Raw genomic sequence first — 22,866 nt, forward strand, 5'->3', positions numbered from 1 at the left:
AAATTCTATCTAAGCTTAAAATGTGACCCACTGGTATCCATTGATAATAATAATAATAATAATAGCTTTATTATTATTTCATATATATATATATACACACACACACACACACACACACACACACACACACACACATATATATATATATATATATATATATAATATATATATGTGTGTGTGTGTGTGTGTGTGTGTGTGTGAAAACAACTTAGGTAATTACTAAGCTAAGATTATGTTGAAGTAATGTTAGCATTCAATTTCGGAATGTGTTGAAAGAATTTACCGTATATAATTGTAAAGATGAAATAACCGTGTAAAAACACTTACAATTTATTATTATTATTATTATTATTATTATTATTAATTATTGTTATTATTAGTAGTTTATTATTATTATTATTATTATTATTATTATTATTATTATTATTATGCTCTGAACTCGGGATTCCTTATGTAGTGGGGAAGGAGTGATAATTTGTCCTTTTCACAATCCGTTGATGTATATTTTTGGCACTTTGTAATCTGTCATTGTAACCTTAATGAAATTCCAGTTTTAAAGTGTTCATGTGTAAAATACTACACTTTGCATACTTCACTTGATGGATAATATTAATTTTGGCTCGGTTCCTTTACCTTTACTCCATTGAGTCTCCAAGCCAACCTTTTGCCCAAATTTTCTCATTAAAAATAAACCACATCTCGCCTGACACTAAATGTACATAATCTCTGCATAGTCGTTTTGTAATGATAGCTAAGAAAATGTCTGTTAGGAATAGCGTCAATATAGAAGAGAGAAAAATAAATGAGAGAGAACCTTTAATAGACAAATGATAGACAGAGAAAGAGAGATAGAACGAATAATAGAGAAACGAGAGAGAGAGAGAGAGAGAGAGAATTCGTTACCGGAAGAGTCTTGAACGATAGCCATAACACGCGCGAAGTTCTGATCTAAGCGCGCCCAATCAAAAATTCTCACCTGTGACCGGAAATGTCTTGGTTCCGGTGGGAGTTGAAAGGTTATTTAAATAAAGCAACGAATGCACTTATTTAATGGCCGCCCGGACGATGAACACTTCACTGGTTTAGGTTATTGCGAGAACAATTCTCTCTCTCTCTCTCTCTCTCTCTCTCTCTCTCTCTCTTTGTCTATTCTTTCATAATTTTCCCTAACTAACATTACACACACACACACACACACACACACACACACACACACACATATATATATATATATATATATATATATATATATATATATATATATATATATATATATATATATATAGTAAAAGGAGTCCATAAAAACGTCAAAATATAGAAAGAAAATACTATAATTCAGAGATCTGCTGTCTCTCTCTTCAGGTAGATGAATGAGAAAACTTACAGAAAAGGTGGTATTTATACCAAGATAAATACAAATACCACCTTTTCTGTAACTTTTGCCATTCATCTCCCTGAAGAGAGACACAGCAGTCTCCCGAAATATAGTATTTTCTCTCTATATTTTGGCGTTTTTTGGGCTCCTTTTATTAGTTGGAATTTTGTTGTGACGGAACATGTTGACCAGTCATATATATATATATATATATATATATATATATATATATCTATATATATATATATATATATATACAGGGCGTTTAAAAAGGCCTAAGAGAGAGACCAGGTACATAATATTATCTCCTTCACAAATCTCAATTTTAACTTGTGCCATCTGGAAGTTCGCCTTATCTCCGTGGAGATTGCGTAACAGTCTGTAGATAAGGTTTTCTAGCAAGTTCACCAATTAAGCTTCTAAGGTATCTCTCTCCAACTGGAGATGAGCTGTTTTCAGTTTAGTTTAGTCATTATGATAAAAATTATCTCTTGATGAAGTAGGAAGTGTCTATCTTTCTTTTTTCGACTGATAACTATACACACACAAACAGACACACACATACATAAAGAATAGAATATATATATATATATATATATATTATATATATATATATATATTCGTTGAAAACAATTGCTTCAGTTGGCATCAAATAAAGTTTTTTCCTTGGGCCAGGTATCCTCATACGACTAAGTTTTTTTTTTTTTTCCGATTTTCTTGTTCGTCAATTTCTGGTGAAAAATACGCAGACTTCCTTCTTCCATTTATTGAATTTTGTCGCGACAGCTGTTTCGCCTTATGGCATTATCAAGCGACTACTGACTTACAATCTGACCTTCCGACCTATTTATTTCATAGTGTGGGAAGTATGACCTTGAGGTATGGGTACTGGTTAGTCAAGGGATTAATAGCTTAAGGGTGTTGTTTTGGATACAAAGAACATAAGGACATATGTACTGTGACAATAAACGTGAAAGTTTAAACAGTGGTTAAATAAATGTTCAAAATACAATGCCATGTGCTAGTGTTTCCATAAATGTATGTTTAAAATTTAATATGTTACATGTTGGTTTTAAATACAAAATTACATACATGAATAAAAATGAATATAGAAATCTAAATACAGGAATAAAAAATATTTTATAGCATACATAAAGGTACAAATCAGATCATTTCTGTTTATACATAAATGTGTATAATATTAAATTTGAGTGAGTGAGCGCGCGTGTGTGTGTGTGTGTGTGTGTGTGTGCGTGTCCAAATGGTCTACATTGGTTAACGGCTGCAGATTCGTGTTGGGCGGGGCCTATGCGACCTGAGCAAGGATGGTACTTGGCTCTCGCTGGGTCCTCTCATGTCTTCTAAGGGGCGCGATGTTCTCGGTGGGTTGGGGCGTGATGTCTGGTCCCTGTTGGCTTGTGTATTCCTTCTCCTGCTGGAGGGGAGTATATGGTCCGATTCTTGTTGGACGTTCAAGGTCGGCGTCTGAATAGCGATGCTTACCGCTTCCGTTATTAAGAGCCGACCGTAGTTGTCTTCTCTGTGCACGACCTGGGTGCCTTTTATGAGCTCTTGTAGAGATGGCTTCCTGTCGTGAACATCTATACAATGCTGATGGATGGTCCCTTGATTTCTATGAGCCAGCAGACGTCTCCGAAGGGTCGTTGAAGTGTGCCCGATGTAGTTTTGGCTGTGAGATTGACACATCTCTGGACAAGTGAATTTGTAAACTACCTCTCATAGAGAGAAAGAGAAAAGATGGAAAAAGGAGATAGAGAAAGGTTAAGATAGAGAGAGAGAGAGAGAGAGAGAGAGAGGAAAGGAAGCTAAGGACCGAAAGGGAGGGGTGGGACCTCCCTTCCTGCCCTGAGCTCCTTCTCCTCTTCCTACCTCTCATAGAAAGAAAGAGAAAAGAAGGAAGAAAGAGACAGGGAAAGGTAAAGATAGATAGATAGAGAGAGAGAGAGAGAGAGGAAAGGAAGCTATGGATCGAAAGGGAGGGGTGGGACCTCCCTTCCTGCCCTAAGCTCCTTCTTCTCTTCCTATCTCTCATAGAGAGAAAGAGAAAAGAAGAAAGGAGACAGAGAAAAGTAGAGATTGAGAGAGAGAGAGACAGAGAGAGAGAGAGAGAGAGAGAGAGAGAAAGCTAAGGACCGATGACACAAGAATAAGTAAAGAAATTACTTGTGATGAAGATAGGAACGCGCTACCTTAACAAAGTATATGATTGGACAGAGGTAAATAGGATGGTATTTAACTCTGATAAATTTGAATCAATAAATTATGGAGACAGAGAAGGAAAGCTATATGCATATAGGGGACCTAATAATGAGACAATCACAAATAAGGAAGCAGTTAAAGACCTTGGTGTGATGTTGAATAGGAACATATTATACAATTATTAAATAGCAATTCTATTGGCAAAATGTAAAGCAAATGGGAATGTTGTTACGGCACTTCAAAACAAGAAAAGCTGAACACATGATTATGCTTTATAAAACATATGTTCGTAGTCCAATTGAATATTGCAATATGATATGGTACCCACACTATCAAAATGATATTGCACAAATAGAGTGTACAAAGCTCTTTACAGCTAGAATAGAAGAAGTTAAGGATCTTGACTACTGGGAAAGACTACAGTCCTTAAAATTATATAGTCTAGAAAGGAGAAGAGAATGCTACAAATAATTCAGGCATGGAAACAGATAGAAGGAATAGCCGAAAACATCATGGAGCTAGAAATATCAGAAAGAGCAAGCAGAGGTACATTAATAGTGCCCAAAACTATACCAGGAAAAATAAGAAAAGCACACAGGACATTAATCCACTACGCACCAGCATCGACAATGCAGCGTCTATTCAATGCGTTGCCAGCTCATCTGAGGAATATATCAGGAGTGAGCGTAGATGTGTTTAAGAATAAGTTCGACAAATATCTAAGCTGCATCCCAGACCATCCAAGATTGGAAGATGCAAAATATACCGGAAGATGTACTAGCAACTCTCTGGTAGACATTAGAGGTGCCTCACACTGAGGGACCTGGGGCAACCCGAACAAGATGTAAGGTCTGTAAGGTAAGGTCTCTCTCTCTTTCCCTTTCTCTGTCTACTTCTTTCTTCTTTTCTCTTTCTTACTATGAGAGGTAGGAAGAGGAGAAGGAGCTCAGGGCAGGAAGGGAGGTCCCACCCCTCCCTTTCGGTCCTTAGCTTCCTCTCTCTCTCTCTCTCTCTCTCTCTCTCTCTCTCTCTCTCTCTCTTAGGAAGAGGAGAAGGAGCCCAGGGCAGGAAGGGAGGTCCCACCCCTCCCTTTCGGTCCTAGCTTCCTTTCCTTTTCTATCTCTCTCTCAATCTTTCCCTTTCTCTGTCTCCTTTCTTCTTTTCTATTTATCTTTCTCTCTATGAGGGGTAGGAAGAGGATAAGGGGCTCAGGGCAGGAAGGGAGGTCCCACCCCTCCCTTTCGGTCCTAGCTTCCTTTCCTCGCCCTCTCTCTCTCTCTCCTTCTTTCTTCTTTTCTTTTTCCTCTCTATGAGGGGTAGGAAGATGAGAAAGGGGGTTTTTTCAGTGTAGAAAGAGAGGTACCCACCCCTCAATTTCGGTCCTTAGCTTCCTTCAATCTCTCTCTCTCTCTCTCTCTCTCGCTTCTCGATAGATGATAGATAGATAGATAGATAGATAGATAGATAGATAGATATATATATATATATATATATATATATATATATATATTACATATATAAATATATATATAGGTGGCTTCTTGCTGCAGTTAGAACACCACCGTTAACACTGTTGGTAAAAGTTTTGTATCGATCTCGTGGATAGTCATGTCTGTATATAAAATATAATAATGTATAGGAAATGCTGACCTAAGCACTTTTATTCTCATATTTATTTCGCATATTTCCTTAAGTGCATTTTTTACACTCAAACCCAGTATCGTCAACAATAAAATGTTTACGATCACTCTCTTAATTAACGATAATAGATTATGGATACTTTGCTCTATGCTCAAGAAAAATACCTGCTGCCCACTCCTTCTTCCTTGGACTGACAGCGCGACATCTATTGGACGCTCCATTAGTTACTTGGTCAACTGCTTCGGGGTTTCATAGTCGCGGATTCGTGTTCACTCTGGATTAGCGGAGGGAACGAACTATTGTGATTGATAATACACATCACAGACGAGCGTTGTACATAATTAAATCGGTAGTTATGACTTGCTAAGCCACAGAAACTGTGACGTGCAAATGAAAGTTGCTGATGAGGTAGTGTGCTCCAAATACGAGCTGATTCCAACTTGACCTCTACAACGGAAAGTGAACAACCCCCTAATTACCCAGAATGAAAGTAGTTTCCAACTCACTCGTGTAACGAAATGTCAAGATAGATGACCGACGCGAGGGTTACTTTGGCTTGTTGCGTAACTCTCATCAACCTATTGTAACCAGGTCATTTAATTTAACCTCCGTTACGTAACGTAACGTGACGCTGATGAGATGTTCTTTCAGTAGTGCGTGCGGACCGATGACTACTTACGTCGTCTTGTGTGGTCTTATAGTAGAGCCAGTTTTGAACCTGCCGATATGTGGGCACAATCACCCTCCCCCACCCCCCACCCCCGGTTGAGAACCACTGGTATGAACATACTAACGATTTCTCACAAGACCAGATAAAACCCCCATTACATATCGTCGCTGATTCGGTCGTCTTAATTAATTAAACAGTTTTGTCATTAGTGATTTCGACGGTCAGCGCGAACGTCTGGTTTGAATTTGAGGGGGGAGGGAGGGGTTACGGGGGTTGGGGGAGAGAGATGGGGATTTAATTAAGTCGTTTCGGCCTTAATCATTATCAGAAAAACAATAAAATACCGCGGCCATAAAACGTCGGTAATTAACTTCCCCAAAACCGCCATAAATCGATTTATAAATCTGTTTAATGGACCGATAATGATGTCGGTGCGAGGAAGACCTAATTTATGGGTACGTGTTTGATTTTTTTTTTTTTTTTTTTTTTTTTAGTTACCTCCCAATTACTTAGGTCCCTTCAGTACTTTCCACAATAAAAAAAACAAAAATAATAAATAAAAACACGAAACAAACCTGAAAGAAATTTTTTAAATTTTATTGAGGTAAATATATACTATAAATTTTTTTTAATGTTTTTTTTTTATTTCTCGTTATATAAGGAAAATTATTTTAGCCTCTGTTGTGGAAAGTATGGAAGTAAATATATGTGAATTGAGAATTTTGATTCAATTTTCTCATTTTTCTTTTGTTTTTTAATGGAAAAAAAAAATTATATGTCTGTTGTGAAAGAAATTTTTTAAAAATACGTACTTCACATTATATATTTTCCTCCATACTTTCCACAACAGAGACAAAATAATATTAATTTAAAAGCAAAATATAAAAAATGAGAAAAATAAATAAAAATTCTCAAATCACATATATTCATTTCCATACTTTCCAGACAACAGAGGCTAAGATAATTTTCATTACGAAACAAAAGAGAAATAAAAAATAAAAAATAAAAAAATTTTCTTAATTCATGGTATATATTTACCTCCATATTTTCCACAACGGGGAATTAAAACAAAACAAATAACAAACAAACAGAAATCAGAGAAATTCTTTAAAAAATCTCAATTCACAGTATACTATATTTAACTCCATACTTTCCACGACAGATAAAAAAAAGTATATCAAATTACAAAACAAAACGAAACGAGATAAGTGAAAAAAAAAAAAACACGAGTATTATAATCACAAGCGATGTTTTTTTCCCCACGTCCAAAAATAAGTTCATTCTGGACACCTCTGCATCTGGTAATTACCGGGGTCGACTTGCTAATGAGGTATGAAAGCGAGGCTCTCTCTCTCTCTCTCTCTCTCTCTCTCTCTCTCTCTCTAGGTCATATAATATGTACTTATGCACAGTTCCTCCAGTACATGCCAGCATTTTCGGCGCGTAAACTGCTGGCACATACTGTGACGTGCCACCAGAATACGTACCAGTAGTTTAGGTGCCTAAACTACCGGCACGTATTCTGGCACGTCCCAGTACGTGCCACCAATAGTTTACCCGCCAAAACTACTGGTATGTCCCCGCAAGTTTTCTGGAACGTCCCAGTACGTATCAGTAGTTTAGGTACGTAAACTACTGGCACGTACTGTGTCGTGCCACCAGAATACATACCAGTAGTTTAGGTGCCCAAACTACCGGCACGTATTCTGGCACGTCCCAGTGGTTTATCTTTAGATGCTAACCACTTTCTCTCTCATCAACCATCCATATTAACATCCATTGGTCACCACTGCCAGTTTGACATATCACTAATACAAGTTCACCTCTGCGAATTCGTCTGTGGCTGCGTAGTCTCGCGAGCATTGAAAATGATGCAGGTCATTCAAAGCCCCGTTTAGTCTTTTACACTTTACGACTTGCCTTGGGGCTGTCTTACGGTTCCTGATTTTCACCTTTACTTTTGAACATACCCTGATGTCAATGAAAGCTAGGATCCCAGAATGGGAGGGCAATTAGCTGATTGGTAAAACACGCGCTGATATTAAACGTCGTGGAAAGCCCCTTGGGGCGAATTGAATCCATTCGATATAATAATCTTATTTCTGCTCCTTTTTTTTTCATGATCTCTATCATTGAAGTTGGAAAGATGTTATGTTTGAATATAAGTCTCTGAGGTTGAACGAATCTTTGCGAATCTTTTTTAGGTATTTCCGTCTGGTTCTTTCCCCGAGACGATTCACTGAGGCAGGGGGTCTTAACAGGGGGTATCCATACCCCTTGCGGGTGTGGGGGGCGGTGTTATGAGAACCACATGTTGGGGGTATGGGACTTTATCTCTGGATACTTGTATATATTTGATTTTAATGTGTCAAAATACACATGGGTACATTTTTTAAATAACTATATAAAACTATAAATGCTTTTGATTTTCATGTATGTTTTATTCCTATCTATTCATACCTGAATATATTCAATTAAATTGTCTACAAATAGAACTTGAGTGGACCTAAGCAAAGGGGGTGTGGAACCATTTTGGGCGATTCATTGGGAGGTCTGGAGTCATCAAAAGGTTAAGAACTCCTGCACGAATGGGAGCTATTGGTTCAAGTATTCGCCGACATGGTAAACACCTGTTCCACTATAAATACAAAGACATGTTACCTCTTCAATAATGAAGATTACAAAGTCTTAGCCATTCCATCTATTTGATTTTCATCCGATATAACGTTCTCAAAGCAATCAGAGTTGGTAAACTCGTAAACTATTCCTGCTGTACAGCATTTCCAAAAGCATAAACTCTTTCATTTTCAGGCGACTGTTGAACACCTTAGTTTTTCTGCTATGGAGCTTTTAATCAACCTGACGCTTTAAAGATTTATCAGTTGCAGGATGACAATCAACTTCGCTTGCTGATGATGAGCTTGAACCAAATACATGTTCTTTGGAATATCAGTTACATGACAATATATACTTCGTCGGTTCTTCCAGCTATTCTGCTGTAAACCAAACTAGTACTCTCCAAATTATCAGCTTCATAGACCAGAACGTTAAACCCTCAGTCTCTCGAGAGAGTTCACATAGGTAGGATGTATGTCCCACCTCTCCGGAGAGATACGTTTTTCAAAAGTATTCCTCAGGAGAGGTGGAACATACGAGAGACTGAGAGTTTCCAGCCCGGTGGTTGGCTTTATTATTATAATAGGTGTTAGTTTTTCCAGACCTCTGAGTCTCAAGTAGACTCTTCTCGGCTGGTTCTCAGGGATCAATCCTGAGAAGAAGAAGAAGAAGAAGAAGAAAAAAAAAAAAAAAAAAAAAAAAAAAAAAAAAATTAGACTTTATTTGAGAAACCCCGTCTTATTTTAAAAAATTATAAAAAATGATTTTATTAATTGAAAAATCCCTGCTTTCCCGCAAGAATATTTTTCATTTCCGAACTCCGCAGATAAATAGATCTTTGCTGGGTCCAATTTGGGCACTCACAAGCAATGCTGTACTGTCATGGGTGTTTTGACATCTGTTACATTTCACTGGTCAGCATGTGGTGTGACATCAAGTGACCATGTTGAGAATCTTGTGTTCCTATACGTAGCCTTGCTAGATCACCTCTTTTGCTCTTTCCTCCTGTGAGGATGTCCTCCATGCATAGACTTCAGTTTTTATATTTTTAAGTTTATTTGTTGTTGGCACAGAGGCCCATTCTTCTTTCCAATCCTGGTATATTAATGTTTTAACTGATTTTACCCAGTCTGACACTGGGGCATATGAAAATTGTTGGAGGGATAGTGGCAGGCTAATTTGGCAGCAGAGTCTGCATATTCATTTCCTTTTATTCCCACGTGTGCTGGGATCCAATATATTTCCATTGATATTCCCTGATTGAGGAGTTGATGAATTTTTTTATTTGAATTTCCTGTACTATTTGGTTTCCTGGTTTATACTGTCTTATTGCATCTATAGCGCTACGTGGTCACTGAAAATAACAGAGACACTTGCTTTGCCTCAGATATCATATCTAGAGCCATCTGTATGGCTGTGACTTCAGCAGTAAATACTGATGATATTGAAGGTAGCTTTTTTTTACTTAACATATTTTTCGAATATGCAGATGCTCCTACTCCAACATTATTTTTGGAGGGCCGTCTGATATATCATAAATTTGTCGCCTTTTCTTCTAATGTGCTCCAAAGCATGTTGGCGGTACATTTCCGTACTTGTCATTTGTTTTTTGAGTAGTAAGACAGGGAGGTACATATCTTTACTCTATTTAAAATCCATGGTGGTGGCAATTCCATTGGTGGGTGAAAAATTGGATTCATATTATGTATGTTCATTATGTATCTAGCTCTTTTTGGGAAAGAGCTAGTACTATTAACTGCTGTTACTTGATTACAGTTTTGGAAGCAGTAAGTTGCAGGAGACGATCCTGCTTGCATTGAAAGACCTCTTTGTATTGTTATTAAATTTACGGTGATGTTTTAAGGGCAAAAGAAAACACCTGCCTCCACCAAAAGTGAGTTTGTTGGGGACGATCGGAAAGCTCTCCTGTGCACAATCGCACGCCTTCATGGTGCACTGCATCGAGAGATTTTAATGCAGATTCTGAGGCGGATGAATATATTGGACAGCAGTAATCTATTATGGATAAGGACTGTTGCCTATATATCATTAATAAAAATGTCTCGCTTTGCTCCCAATTAGTGTGTGATAACTTTTTTTAATATGGCAAGGGCTTTGATGCCCTTGGCTTTAATGTATTTGATGTGCTTTCTTTTTCCAATTTAACTGTTGATCAAAATATTACTCCTAGATACTTGATTTTTTGTACAAAATTGTATTTCAGTGCTATAAAAGATGCAGTTTGATTGTTTGGTTCTTCATCCACCTTTTGTCTTTGTAGAAGACGATTGCTTTTGTTTTATCAGTTGAAAATTTAAATCCAACTGAATTTGCCCAACTACATATATTTGAAATGGCAGTACTGAGAACTCTCTGAGCATGTCTCAGATTACTACTCGTATAGTAAATGACAAAGTCATCAACATATAAACTGTTTTTTTACACCACTTGGTAAATTTATAGTAATGTCATTGATTGCTAAAGCAAACAATGTACAGCTCAAGACACTACCTTGAGGGATTCCTTCTTCCAGTTTATAGGTTACTGAGTAGGAATTTTCTACTCTTACTTGAAAAGTTCTGTTTGTTAAGAATTCTTAATAAATATTTGGTAAGTGGCTTCTTAGTCCTTGGAGTGGAGTTTTTGCATGATGTTGTTTCCATGTTGTATCGTATGCTTTTTCTATATCAAAAAAATATAGCTACTGTTAATTTCTTTTGTTCAAAGCCTTTTTTGATATGATCTTCTAAAGGTGTTAAGGGATCTAGGGTTGATCTGCCAGCTATTGAACCAGATTGTGTTGGTTGTTAAATGGATTCTTTGGTTATTACATACGTTAATCGTGCATTAACCATTTTTTCTAAGATTTTGCATAGGCAACTTGTTAGAGATATCGGTCTATAATTGGATGGATTACTTGCATCCTTTCCTGGTTTGTTTATTGGAATAATTATGGCATGGTTTTCCATTTATCAGGAAAGACACGTTTTAGCCAGATACTATTGTAAAATTTTAAATAAATATGATTTAGCTATAGGAAAGGCTAATTTTTTCTATCATTTCAAATGATATTTTATCATATCCTGGTGCAGAGGGATGACAAGAGTTGATGGCATTATCTAGTTCATCCATGTTAAAAATATAAGTTATATTCCAGGTCTTCAAGAGTTTCAAAATTGAGTATTATATTTTCTTTTTGTCTGATACTTTGAAAACTGTATCTAGGCTGGAGTAAGCACTGATGTTTTCAAAATGTTTCCCAATTTATGTTGATATTTCATAAGTATCATGGTATCTTTTTCCATTTAAATGTATTGCACTTCTTGGAGGTCTTATATGTTTTCCATTGATTTTCCTTATCTTTTGCCAGACATCCCTTGTGGATGTGTTTGAAGATATGTTTGAGACATATTCCTTCCATGATGCGATTTTTCAGCTATTACCGTTTTTTCTAAATTTGGCTGTATATTTGTTATATAGTGGTAGTGGTTAATTGTTATGTTTGTAATAACTATTTTGTTTAATATGTTTATACTATAGGGCATTTTGTTGATGATTTAAGGCGAGTTTTGAGTCTGTTTAGAATTGCGACTCAATATATGTTTTATTTTACTTAATGTTGTTAATGTTGGATTCCACATGGGACAGGGGTGGGTTTTGTGGAATGTGTTTTGGTTTTTGGAATACTTTTATCTGCAGCATTTATTATAAGTTTGAGAAGGATTCACATGTAGTATTGTGATCTTCATTATGTGGGAATGGTGGTTATGTTTCGTGTGTATAGGAAATATTTATCCCAGTTAGCTTTTTGGATATTATATCTTGTAGGTGGCAATATTTTGACATTACTTAAGTAGTTCAGAATGATTGGGAAATGGTCACTGTGGTTATGAATAGTCTAGGACGTTCCATTCAAATTTCTCCGCTACATCATTTGAACATAAATGAAATGTCAATTGAAGAAAAGGTTAGGTGTGTATTTGAAAAAAAAAATATGTTGGAACTTCGCTTTCATTGAGACAATACAGATTGTGTTTCATTATAGTATTCTCTATGTTGATTCCGGATGTGTCAGTGGGGTTATTAATATCCCATAATGGATTATGTGCATTAAAATCTCCTACTATAGTAGTGGTTCCTGTATACTTTTGCTAATAAGTTCAGAAAAATCACTGAAATTTGCATTGAAATTTGGTTGGTTATATAAATTACAATAGTAATTTTACTTTTATCAGGCATATACAGTTTTAATTGATGTTATTTGATATGGCATAGATGGTATGTCAACAGGTTCATATGTAATGCTATTATGAACGTATATGGCTGTGCCTAATTTTCCACCGTCAGTTTGGGGTGAATAAAAACAGGCAATTTTATAGTGTTGGATATTTGTAGGTTTACTTCCTATATGTTGTAGACATATGGCACCATTGGGTTGTGGTCTCGTATGATTCTTTGTAATTCCACCCAGACGTAGTCGGGTTAAGAGGACCATTTATGATTCAAATTGGAATGATTTTATATTCCATTATTGGGGAGGAATTGGTGTTAAATTCTGTAAATTGATTGCTGATTTTTTTTTTTACTTTATCTCGTAGTTTATATGCATTTGAATTATTGTGGCTTTTTTAATCGTTGTATTTGTATGGTTATTAGATTCTGCAGTTGTTTGTTTTTTCATAGTTGAATATTAATAAGTCTATTTTTGATTTTATAATTTCCTTTTGTATTTTAAGGATTCAGAACATAATTCGGTTTCTCAGTGGTTTGGTGTTAAAGGGCACCTCCTTAATTTGGTAAATTGTCAATACAATCTTTCGTACTGTGTCCTCTGTCTTGGTAGTTAGTTGGTTATATGTACTTACAAAAGCATTCATTACAAACCACAAGATGAAGCATGTTTGGTAATGTAAATTATTGGTTCAGAGTTTTTTGGTCTAGCTTTAGAAATTTCTGGTTTTGTAATTCTATTGTTCCTTTTCTGTAGTGATAAGGACTGTTGGTTTGAGGGGTTATTTGTTTTGTTGTTGTTAATGGGATATTTCGGTCTTGTGGATGGTTGGGGGGTGATAGTTATATTTTTTGGTTTGGTTTAATGGTATGATGATTTTTCATTAGATTATTATTGATGGAAATTGTAAAGAGTGATCTTTACTGTCCAGATGTTGGCTGTTTGATTGAGATTGAGGGTAATTGTGTATTTCCACTTGTGATGAGGTTAGTTTAATATCTTTTTAAAAAATGCTCCTGGTGTAGTTGGTCTCTCTGGATTGATTGTAATTTTCAATATTACTTTTTTCCCCTAGGTGGGTTCTTCTAGAATTCTTTTTCTTTTTTTGCCAGTTCGATTATCATCATTATTTAATTCTTCTTCTATTGGAGTTCTTTTCCATGGATAACTGAATCATCTATGTTGGTGGTGGTATTGGTTGTTGTAATATCACTTTTATTTTGGGTTTCAGTATTATTGGTATGAAATCCAGTTTTCATGTTTATACTATCTTGTTTGTCATTGTGCTGTTTTGATGTCTTGATTTTTAGTCACATTGAAAAGGTGGGGGTTTTGGATGGATTGTTAACGCCTCTTACTTTTAGCTCAAGTCTGGCTTCCATGACTGACATTCCTGTCCTATTTATTAACAACTAAGTTCTGTGTTATATTGGTAAAATGAACACTCCTTAGATTTTGCGTGATGGGCTAGTCACAATTAATACATTTTGATTGTTTACAGTTCCAATTAGTGGTATGGTCAATCTGATGCACAGACTGCACATATAGCTTTATTACGGCATCTTTGTATGTGTGTCCATACCTTGAGCACTGTGTACATTGTAATGGTTTAGGAACAAAAGGACGAACTTCTCTATTTTGTCCAAGAATTTTTATTTTAAATGGTAAGTCTTGGCCTGTAAATTTTATTTGGTTTGGCAATGTTGATATTTTTACTTTTATCTTTCCTACTTGAAATAGAGTATATTTCTAAATCGTGGATATTGTTATATCTCATTTTAGGAGTCTAGCAATAGTTGTTTTGAAGGAGCTCCTGCTCGCTATTGGGTAGGATGACTGTACCCTGTACATAATTCAATGTTTCATGGCTTGTAATTATTACCTTTATATATTTATTTCTGTTATACTTAAAAAGGCAGTGGACTGCTTTTTATTGGTTACTTGGATAAGCCATCATTGTCCTTGATGTGTCCTGCATTCCATGTCTTGTGTTGGATATATGTTAAGTAATTTTTTTTTCTAGCATCGCTGCTGAGATTTTGTCAGCTTTGAGGACTAGAAATCTTGACCAATTATCTGGTCCAAAGAGGTCATCAAAATGTACCAATGTGGGATTAAGTCGGTAATTTTTGTTTCTTTTTGGTCCTTGTTTTTTAGTATGTTGCTTGTCTATTATGATTTTTATATTTTTCTGTATTGCTGAGAGGAATTATTTGTCTCTAATTCAGAATTATTGTTCATCATATATGGTTCCATGTTACGATTTGGATTGGAGTTTACCATTTATTTTTGTTTGTTTTCTTTTGTATTTATGCACTCTATTTGGTTTTCTGGCTCTGCTGCTTTACTTGGAACAGGGTGTTCCTTTGTATCTTTTATAGTTACTTTCACTACTTGTGGCAGTACCTAGAAATTCGGGAGTGACGTGCCAATGGTCATCAACTGTGCCGTAGTTTTTCCATCATGGGGGCCCAGGGGTACTCAAATCATTTATTTCACAGTTCATAAATTTTGAGTTTTTACACACACACACACACCCCACACACACACACACACACCACCACACACACACACAAAAAACATTGTTGATATCATTGGCCCTTCGGCCTTCGCGAAGTTAAATTTTCTGCCAAAGGCACAAGTGAGAAAGGACTTCCAAATGTCCGCATCCCTACCCTACCCCAAAAGGGGGATGGCATAACATGATTAGTATGGCCCAAGTGTAGCAGAACCCGCTTGCTAGGACTAAGAGTATTATGTTAATACAATTATCCCCATCCTAATCACCCTTATGGGGCAAACGGATAGAAATGCCGAGAGTTCTATTCCTAGAACCAGCCCCCCCCCTGGAATCCGTGGTCAGCTCCACAGAATAGTTCCGCCTGAAAAACAGGTCCGAACATTGTCGGGTATATGATGGATCTACCACAGTTCTCACTATTTACCTTCGGATTTAACTCCACGTTAAGCATGATATGTTTTTTTTTCTTCATTTATTTGCTTTCAAAAAAAAAAATTTTTGGCAAAAATGGAAAGGTACCACTTAAAGTTTACTCCCGAAAAAAAAAATATATAATGTCCATATGGGACTCTTGGGTTCGAACCTGGAAGAGATTCTGAGTTCGAGAGCCCCCTCACCACGTCAAGGTGGTCCCAAAATGAGGGGTTGTTGTGATGGGCTTATCAGCAGCCAATCACGAGCGTCGTAAGGGATCCACTTCTCCTGAGGGATACGTCTTTCAAAGTATCCCTCAGGAGAGGTGGAACATACATCCAGCCTATGTGAACTCTCGAGGGAGACTGAGTTTCCAGCCCTGTGATTGGCTTATCAACAGCCACTCAGGAGCGTCGTAAGGGACTGGCCTAGACATCAGATGCACAGTTGATGTGAATCTACTATAGTACAGATGATATATTAAGATTTCATTTCCTAAAACACTCCTGGAAATGATGAATAATTGATATACGGTGCACGTTCAGAGTTGTACTTCTTTCTCGGCGTTGTCATAGTACAGGAACTTTCTTTGTATCGTCATAATATTATAAGAGAATTCCGTTTCACCTGCATCTCTCTGACGAGCAGACAGGATTTGGGATATCTCTGCAACGACCTATTTCGTGCGTGAAAAGAGACTAGCAGCGGATATCTCGCGCCATTCCATTTCTGCCCGCAGAAAATGAGAATGAGTCTCCAGGTCGGTACAGTCTCCCATCGCCAGATGATGTCGTCTGACTCGCATAGAAAACGGATCCATAAACCCCCTGCTTAATGTTCGGTCGCAGAATGACATCAGGGCTTTTATCGGGGTGATATGAAGTCGTAACAAGAGTCTTGCAGGTCTTAATTGCGTCGTTAATTTTTTTTTCCTTCCGTTCATTCGCGGCGAAGCTTCTTGAAAATACGACCCTGGGTATTGATACCGATGTTTTTAGTTTTCTGTGAACGAAAACTGTCTGTCCGTCCGCCCTCAGATATAAAAAAGTAAAAATAAAAAATAAACTACAGAGGTTAGAGGGTTGCAAATTGTTATTTAAATCATCCACCCTCCAACCATCAAACATACCAAATTGCAATCCTCTAGCCTCAGTAGTTTTTATTTTATTTAAGGTTAAAGTTTTCCATGGATCGTGCATCTGGCAGCGCAGTTTGGAGCCATAAGGCACACCCTCACTCTGCCGCATCTGGTTAGAAACTGGAGAGCTGCCGGCCGGTCATAGTTGATGGTTTTGTACAGCATTATACGTCGTACAGAAAACTCGATTGTGCCGAAGAAACTTCGTCACATTTTGAGTTATTTGTAGTAACTAGGAAGTAGTTAAAACCTTTAATAATTCTAGATTTATATTTAGATATATACATAAAAGAGAGAGAGAGAGAGAGAGAGAGAGAGAGAGAGAGGCGTTTTATATCTTTATTTTATTCATTTCTTTAAACAATCGGGTAAAAAAGTAGTAAAAAATATGAAAATTAGTGAAAAACACAGGAAGTTTATTGGACTGATATGTCAAAGTTTATTTTTCAAAAGTAATAAGTAAATAATGCTAGAGATTTTTCGGGAGAATAGTATGAAGAAGAACCAACAATACGAGAAAACGATATTTTTGAATTCTCTCTCTCTCTCTCTCTCTCTCTCTCTCTCTCTTTGCCGTCGGCAGTATCACGTTCACTTTTCCGTTGGGTCTGGTTAGTTCATGGATTGGTGACCACTATCATTCTCTCTCTCTCTCTCTCTCTCTCTCTCTCTCTCTTTGCCGTCGACAGTATCACGTTCGTATTTCCGTTGGGTCTGGTTAGTTCATGGATTGGTGACCACTATCATTCTCTCTCTCTCTCTCTCTCTCTCTCTTCTCTCTCTCATTGCCGTCGGCAGTAACACGTACACATTTCCGTTGAGTCTGGTTAGTTCTTGTTTTGGTGACCATTATCAAATTCTCTATTATTTATTTTTCTCCCGTTCCCTCCTCCTTCTCTCCTCCTCTGCCGTCGGCAGTAACACGTTCACATTTCCGTTGAGTCTGGTTAGTTCTTGTTTTGGTGACCATTATCAAATTCTCTCTCTCTCTCTCTCTCTCTCTCTCTCTGCCGTGGGCAGTAACACGTTCACATTTCCGTTGGTTCTGGTTAGTTCTTGGAAGGGTGACCACCACGAAATCTCATACGGCATCCTCATATAAGAAGTAGGTCTAGAATTAACTAAAAATGGGCCATTTTGTCCTGGCTTTTCAAAATATCTATAAAATTTGCTTATAATTTTTCTTTGGAAATGACTCCACTGTACATTTACTAATACAGAAGAATTATTACTCTTGCTAAGTATTATTCTACGACAAGAAAATAGACCTTTCTGCCTTCCACTAATTTCCGTTTATCGTGTTGACATTTTAATTAAGCATCGTTGCATGAAAAATCACTGTTCAACGACGTATCAAGACTCATTGCTTTAAAATATATGCACACACATAAATATATATGCGCAGATATATCTAATGTAGCACGATGGAACACGTGCTTGAGAATATCACAAAATCCACGTAAGAAGGCGAGTGAAAACCTGGACTTTGACCTTTCGTAGTTTATTCTATATTTCAAAGTGATATATATATATATATATATATATATATATATATATATATATATATATATATAATGTTATATATCCTCTTCGAGGTTAGGACAGTAACGTGACCTCGTTCTGATCATTTGGATGCATGTTTGAATCCTGCTACTACTGACTTCAGAATTTTTCAAATTTCTTCCGTTCGGATTCTAGGCTTTGCAGTGACAAGCGTATACATTTAGTGTGAGGAAATCGAGAGTCACTGCGATGCAGTTAGGTCATTATCTGGTAAGAGTGACCAGTATATTCTATAAACCACACCCCCACACACACACACACACACACACACATATATATATATATATATATATATATATATATATATATATATATATATATCATATATATATATATATATACATATATATATATATATATATATATATATACAGTGGAATACTGCAAGGTCTTTCGACTTGTTTGTCCTTTACTTTACAGACTGAAGAAATAAAAAAAAAAAGTTTACAAAGAAACCGTGTATAAATGACAGATGGGAATTACCAAGGAAGAAACATGTACCTGAAGTCCAAAACAATTGAAGAATTTAGTAGACCTACCAATGCTTGCTTATTTGTTTAACAGGTTTTACAAAGGATTAGGCCCAGACTTATTTCTATATTCCCTCGGTCTGCCAAGTAAAGGACAAGAAGTCGAAAGGCCTGGCAGTACTCCATTGTTTCTCTTTCCTTCGGGGAACTTTTTCTTTATTTGTATAATCATCACGTTCCATATTTTCGTTCGGTTTTTTATTCAGGTATATATAGATATATATATATATATATATATATATATAATATATATATATATATAATATATATATATACAGGTAAACACTATCGTTCCCACGCGTGCACACTCACACGGACACACTGCCACCCGTATTTCCGCGTTTCCTTCATCCGTCTTGCGAGGCATGACGCAATCCTTTCTACCCTGGCAGGTTAATGACTGCCCGAGCCGTGAAGGAGAGTCCTAACCATTTCCTTGATGGGGAAATTAGGTAAATTGTGTTTGGGGTAATGGTCCTTTTCTTCCAGGTTAACGACTACTGCTGCTGCTGCTGCTGTTGCTACAGGTAAAGAAGGGGGCTGGGTGGGGACATGGATCTTAGGGGTGGGTTAGAGAGGGGGGGGGGGGGGGGGTAGGTGGCAAGGCGTGCCGCCGGATAGGTTGAGTGATGGTGATGGTTTGTGTGTTTGTGCTGCGGAGAGAGAGAGAGAGAAAGAGATGATCTGTCTCTATTTTTGTGAGAGAGAAGGAGAGATGCAGTGTCTTCAGTGCCAGAGATAAAGAGAGAGATTGCGTGCATGTGAGAGAGAGAGAGGGTGGAGGAGAGAGAGTTACAAGGATTAGGATGTCTCAGAGACTTGTTAGTCCATCCAAGGAGACATCATGCGCTCACATATCCCTAGTAGCAAGTTTTTATACTGTTCATTCACAGTGTCCTGATCATTTCGTATAGCTTTCAACTTTATGCTCTTCCACACTGTTGTTGATGACAACTACTGGTGGCAATTTATTCCATGTGTCACATACCCTGTATGTGAAGAAGTTCCCACAATAAACTGCCACCAGAAGTTGTCAACAGCAACAGTGTGAAAGAGTTTAAAAGAAAGCAAACGAAATCATTAGGAATGTGAATGAATAGTAAAACTTTCTCCTAGATATAAGTGATCGCGTGATGTGTTGTATCTCTTCAGTTCTAATTTTTGCCCATTATTTCTTTACTTCTTTTTTTTATTTTGAGAGAGAGAGAGAGAGAGAGAGAGAGAGAGAGAGAGAGATGAGAGATAAATGAAAAGGTATAACACTAAATTTGTTGATAACTGCGAACTAGCACTTTTCATGCCTGGAAAAGAATGGTCTGAAAGTGATAATGCTTTCTCTCTCTCTCTCTCTCTCTCTCTCTCTCTCTCTCTCTCTCTCTCTCTCTCGCCACGGCGTCCCGGGGGAGATTTTAGTAAATGATTCTCCCAGCGATGAGATTCATTAGTTGATGACGGGAGTGGGGTGAGGGAGGAGGGGGAGAGAGAGGAGATGCAGCATTCTCCTTCTTCTCCCAGGGGCCTTCGGAAGGGCGTCTGGAAGGGCCGCGGCGTCATCATCTCCTCCATTAGTCTGATTGTATCGTAGGACCTCGTGGAAATCTGTCTCACACCCTACGAGTCTTCTCCTCCTCCTCCTCCTCCTCCTCCTCCTCCTCCTCCTCCCAAAGGCAGTTTTATTATCAACTGTTTTTTCCCCACTCTGGAAGCCACTTAAATTTTTCTTGAAAGAATATTATCATCTCTCTCTCTCTCTGAGAACATACAAAAATATGAAAAGCGGAAATGAAACAGATGTGGTTTATCTAGACTTTGCAAAAGCTTTTGACAAGGTAGATCATAATATACTAGTTAAGAAAATTAAAAATTAGAAAACATAATATAGTGGATAAAGTAGGAAGATGATTAAAAGAATTTTTACACAACAGAAAACAGATAGTTATTGCAAACGATGAGAAATCGCATGAAGCTAAGGTAATATCCGGTGTGCCACAAGGTACGGTGTTAGCTGCATTACTGTTTGTTATTATGATTGCAGACATAGACAGTAATGTTAAGGACTCGGAAGTGAGTAGTTTCGCCGATGACACAAGAATAAGTAGAGAAATTACTTGTGATGAAGATAGGAACGCGCTACAAAGAGACCTTAACAAAGTATATGATTGGGCAGAGGTAAATAGGATGGTATTTAACTCTGATAAATTTGAATCGATAAATTATGGAGATAGAGAAGGAAAGCTATATGCATATAGGGGACCTAATAATGAGACAACCACAAATAAGGAAGCAGTTAAAGACCTTGGTGTGATGTTGAATAGGAACATGTTATGCAATGATCAAATAACAATTCTGTTGGCAAAATGTAAAGCAAAATGGAAAAATGAATGGTTACGACACTTCAAAACAAGAAAAGCTGAACACATGATTATGCTTTATAAAACATATGTTCGTAGTCCTCTTGAATATTGGAATATGATATGGTACCCACACTATCAAAAAGATATTGCACAAATAGAGAGTGTACAAAGGTCCTTTACAGAGAGAATAGAAGAAGTTAAGGATCTTGACTACTGGGAAAAACTACAATCCTTAAAATTATATAGTCTAGAAAGGAGAAGAGAACGCTACATGATAATTCAGGCATGGAAACAGATAGAAGGAATAGCCGAAAACATCATGGAGCTAAAAATATCAGAAAGAGCAAACAGAGGTAAATTAATAGTGCCCAAAACAATACCAGGAAAAATAAGGAAAGTACACAGGATATTAATCCACTACGCACCAGCATCGACAATGCAGCGTCTATTCAATGCGTTGCCAGCTCATCTGAGGAATATATCAGGAGTGAGCGTAGATGTGTTTAAGAATAAGCTCGACAAATATCTAAGCTGCATCCCAGACCATCCAAGATTGGAAGATGCAAAATATACCGGAAGATGTACTAGCAACTCTCTGGTAGACATTAGAGGTACTGAGGGACCTGGGGCAACCCGAACAAGATGTAAGGTCTGTAAGGTAAGGTAAGGTCTCTCTCTCTCTCTCTCTCTCTCTCTCTCTCTCTCTCTCGGCAGCTTTAGAAACCTTGGCGCATATCATTTTCACCACCCTTCCAGAAGCTACCTTCCGAAGCAATTGGAATCTCTGGAGTCACTATGCCCAGAACTCTGTACTTCGTAGGGGGTTAGTGCCGTCAATGCAGCTCATGCGGTGCACTGTAGGCATTACTTAGGGTTCTTCGCAGCCTCCCCATTCCTTAGGCCCCTAGCTGCAACCCCTTTTCATTCCTTTTACTGTACCTCTGTTCATATTCTCTCTCTTGCTATCCACCCTCTCCCAAGAACTAATACATCTTTCAAAACTCTCACTCTCAAGTCTCCCTTTCAGCGCTGAATGACCTCGTTGGTCGCAGTGCTTGGCCTTTGGTGTAAATTTTGTATTGCATGCAAATCCATTCCATCCTAAGAGGCTATAGTGGTTGACCAAGGCGTTCAATAATATGATAGAAATCCTCTTTCCTCTGTGAAGGTGTCTCAGTGTACCTGCAGACCTCATCGAAGTCAGTCATATGGCCGGAATAGGTAAGAATTGCTGATTATTCAAATTACCTTCTGTAACGGAAAGATGAAAGGCGTTCGGGTGTGTAGCAGTAAAAGTGTGGAACATTTCTGGCACTGAGAATACTTTCCCTTCTAATAATCCTTTATTTGAATTCTTTGTTATATATATGCCTATCCGATAATCCTGGATTATCGTTTTAATTTTTACCCCTTTGGCAATTAACCATCTGGCATTCATGATCCTTTTGTTTACCTGGTAACTTTCTTTCCAACTGTATTTCATTCGTTCCTTGACAGTGTCTTCGAAAGGACGAAAGCGCTTGGATTTCTGTCCTATCATTTTCCTGTGGTATTCGCTTATTTGATGAAGTCACGTGAATTTACTGTGATTTT

Source organism: Macrobrachium nipponense, chromosome 45 (assembly GCF_015104395.2).
Source record: "Macrobrachium nipponense isolate FS-2020 chromosome 45, ASM1510439v2, whole genome shotgun sequence".
Classification (NCBI taxonomy): domain Eukaryota; kingdom Metazoa; phylum Arthropoda; class Malacostraca; order Decapoda; family Palaemonidae; genus Macrobrachium; species Macrobrachium nipponense.